This window comes from Octopus bimaculoides, chromosome 2 (assembly GCF_001194135.2).
Source record: "Octopus bimaculoides isolate UCB-OBI-ISO-001 chromosome 2, ASM119413v2, whole genome shotgun sequence".
In the NCBI taxonomy this organism is placed as follows: Eukaryota; Metazoa; Mollusca; class Cephalopoda; order Octopoda; family Octopodidae; genus Octopus; species Octopus bimaculoides.
The window spans coordinates 1201559-1206045 of record NC_068982.1 but is presented as its reverse complement, the minus strand read 5'-3'; positions in this window follow the sequence as shown (position 1 = coordinate 1206045).

The following is a 4487-nucleotide window of genomic DNA, read 5'->3' as shown; positions in this document are numbered from 1 at the left end:
ATATATATATATATATATATATATATATATACGGTAGATTTCTTTCAGTCTCCGTCTACCATATCCACTCAGGAGACTTTGATCGGCACAAGGCTAGAAGAGAAGGCATTTGCTCAAAATACTGGAGTAAGACTGAACTCGGAACTATGTGGTTGAGAAGCAAACTTCTTGTCACACAGCCACTCCTCTGCGTCTAAGCGAATTATTATTTTACTTATACTTCATTAGAAATTTTGAAATTTATAAGTGTATACATGACTGGATTGATTACAGATTATCGAACTATTTACGACTTATCAGAGCTTGATCAGATTTTATGTAGATGGCACAAATCTGGGATATGTAGTGATTAGAAGAAGTGCTTCACAGATCTATTTTTGTTCAATATTTCTGGTGATACTCCAAATTCATTCATCTTTCAAAGTTTGATGATTTCTGCGTTTTTTCTCCAAGATATACGTATAAGAGAGAAAACATTAGATGAAAACCGCCCAAGAGGTTGCAATATGTGAAGTATTGATCAAGGCCAGCTTAAACATAATCCTTAAATGGATCGTCTAATAAAAGTAAACGGAAGAAGAAAACTGGAGACTAGGCACATAATGTCGAAAATTGCAGTTTACAAGACATCGATAAGTTAAAATATAGAAAAATTATGAGAAATCTCCTCGGTACCATCTTCGATCTAATGTGATTTGTGCTTTCATATAACTATAAGCAATCGAAATAAAAGAAAACGACTTACAATGTGTAACACATAAGAGAAAGAATATTGATTTATAACATGCAAATACTGAATAACTAATATAGTGGAGAAGAATTAGAGATAAACTATACTATTTCGCGGCCACAACCAAGATTAAAACGTGCGACTTCTAAATTTGTTTGCACAAAAGTGATTCGAAGAGAAACAAGCACAAGCCTTTGGTGATAACCAAGATAAAGTATAGAAGAGGAGTTCTATTAGGCTACTTTTCAATAACTATTATCTACTGTGTTTACATAAACGGTAAACATTAAAAAGTAGTAGCAGTAGTAGTAGTAGTAAAAGTAGTAAGAAAATAACGCGACCTCATTATCAGTTATACTGACGTTATAAATAGAATTTTTCCAGCTTCAGTTATATGAATAATGTGAAGTCCAACAAACAGGAATCATAAACACAAGCCATTGAATGGAACGCTCATATGAAAGTGTGGTTGTCGCTGTTGAATAGATGATGGAGAGTGTTCCCAATACATAACCAGTAAGTGGACTGAAGACGGAATGAATCTCTATCATGATAGGTGTTTTGTAAATAGTTAAAAATACAAACAAATACATAACCCACGTGGCATGCCTTACATATTTTTCGCATATAGATTATAGACGTTGTAGGTATTAATTCTAATATATTTTTAACAGCGATTATCTGCTCGTGAATCTCGAATCTTGTTGCTTCTGTTGTCCCTCCCGAATTAAGTTTGTGGATTAATGCTTGAGATAGTTTCTATTCATATGTGGGGCATCCGGTTCATAAGCGATATCGGCCTCTTAAAACCATGCTGTCGTGGGTGTTCATCGCGGTTGCTCTCTGTGCTGTCAGCACAGTTTTAAAGTTTTTGCTGCAGTTTTAAATTTAGACTTAAGACGATGGGTGGTTGGAGGACGGACAAACACAGTCACAAAGAAACATACACACACATGCATATGTACATATACGACGGGCTTCTTTCAATTTCCGTCTACCAAATTCACATACAAGGCTTTGGTCGGCCCGAGACTATAGTAGAAGACACTTGCCCAAGATATCACGCGGTGGGACTGAACCCGGAACCTTACACTTGAGAAGCAAGCTTTTTATCATACAGCCACGCGTGAACGTCACTTTATGTGAAAATCGGTGATTGATACAAGTTTGTACAAGAAACATTATATTAAAAAGATCTGGCGACGATACTCTGGAGTAGTCTTGTTTCGAATGACGAGAAAACTCAGGTGAACACACAGGTGCAATAACCAGGTAAATCTCAGGAATAAAAACAAGAACCTCTGTCACCTGAATGGTATTTCAATCCTATTTAATGAACATAACATCTGGAAGGATGAAGAAAAATCATCAGAGGTTCTGAAATGAAAATATTAATGTGGAATATGAAATTTAAAGCAGAAATGATACCGATATTAATAACAGAACATTAAGTTACGCACACGGCATGTACCGTAACAATCGCCACTTAACAAACAACACCGACGCATTCTTTCGACAATAGTCAGTATAAAACAAGTAACGCAAGACATTGGAAACATAATCACCATCCAACAGCGTATTTCAAAGTCACAGAAGAAAGAACACTAAAGCAACAGAAACAACAAAATAAACCTCACCTGAAAACAAACGTAGTCGACAAGCAGAGTCCTGTACTCTCAATAGATAATGCTGCATAGCCTGAACGAAAAGAAGGTGCATCGTCTGAGGGTGAATAAGTCTGTAGGAGAATGTTGAAAAGATAAACATTTCGAAACAGAAATTCCACAATATTTTCAGTAATAATGTAATCGATTGAATTGACTTCAGTATTTTATTTATTTAAGATGTATTTTATCGAACTTAAACATTTTTGAACTGAAAACGCAGAGACATAATTTGATATTAAATGTTTAACAAGTTACAACCTTGATGATGATATTGTCGGCATAAGATATTAAGTTGCAACTTTCAGAAGTTTTAGAAAATTTGTTTTGAAACAAATTAAGAACATCTTAAAATAAGGTTTTATTGCTTTGTTAGATTAAAAGTAAAATCATAGATTGTTAAAATGATGGCTTATTACGCATTTGTGGTATGGGGAACAGCTTAATTTGATGAACGTCAATATAAAAAGAAAATTGCCACGGTAGCTTTTTTGGAGGAAGAGGGAAAATCAAAGAAAGATGATCAAGAAATAAAAATATTCTAATTTATAAACCAATTCATAGCAAGAAAGATAATTATTGAAATACTTTAAAGATATTATGTTAAGATTTATCTGTGCATGTATGATTGAATTTCAATAATTATAATAATTAGTTGTAATTAGTATTTATACACGCTGTCAGGCATCTACCATACTCTGAACGTCTTGAGCGTGACAAGGCTGGCCCCTTTGAATTACAGGTACTACTCATTTTTGCCAGCTGAGTGGACTGGAGCAACGTAAAATAAAGAGTCTTGCTCAAGGACACACTGCGGTGCCGGGAGTCAAACTCACAGTCGTGAATACCCTAACCACTAAGCCACGCGCTTTCACGAATATATATATATATATATGTGTGTGTGTGTGTGTGTGTGTGTGTGTGTGTGTGTGTGTAAAAAATAAAATAAAGCTGAAGCAAATTAACACCAAATATATAGTGCGTGTGTTTTTATTGACTAAACTGGCAACATGACCATCCCCAAATACAATATCTGTTTCAACACACAATTTTACATCAAGAATATATAAACGTGTGTATATATATATATATATGTGTGTGTGTGTGTGTGTATGTATGTATGTATATATGTATATATATACACACACACTCTCTCACACACACATGCAAACAAACAGAAAAACACGCAAATTACATAATTCGTTCTAACTTCGTTGTAAGTTTCTCCTGACGACTTATTCAATTAATGCGTAATGAAATTAGCTATCAGACGAAAATTAAAGTCCCAGTCAAAATGAAATTTGCAATAAATTTCATTCTCCTTTTAGAATGAAATAACAACACCAAAGACAAGATAAAAGCTTTGGATTGGATTAACACTCAAAGAAGTAGAGAAGTGTTTAAAGTTTCAGGTTCAAGTTCGTCATCATCGAAAGAAAACAAATTGACATTTGAATATGTTTAGAGTGAGTATACACATATGTTGGTCGTTTTGTTGTTTTGTGGCAAGGTTGTGTGTGTCCTCGCTTCCAGTGTTTGTAGAATGTGTATATCGAGTTAAAAGTATTTGTGTATTGTTTTTGTGTATATACATGTTAGTGTATGCTTGCAATAAATGTCTGTGCGTGAATGTTTTGAAAACAGGATGTGTGAATATAGGTGGATTGTTTGAGTGCTCGGGTTTGCTGTAATATGTTGTTTCGGCTGTCTGCACGTGATTTGAGTGAGATCGATTTCGAACTTTGGCACAAGGCCAGAATGGTCAGGGGAGGGAGTGGGTCCATCAGATCGATCCCAGTGCTCAACTGCTACTTATTTTATCGAGTCCCAAAGGATGAAACGCAAAGTAGGCTTCGGCGGAATTCGAACTCAGAACGTAAAGACGAACAATATACCGCTAAGCGTTTTGCCCGGCGTAATAACCGTTTTGCTGGTTCACCGCCTTAATATTCTTTTCTACTCTAGGCACAGGGCCCGAAATTTTTGAGGAGGGGGCCAGTCGATTAGATCGACCCCAGTACGCAAATGGTACTTAATTTATCGACCCCGAAAGGATGAAAGGCAAAGTCGACCTCGGCAGAATTTGAACTCAG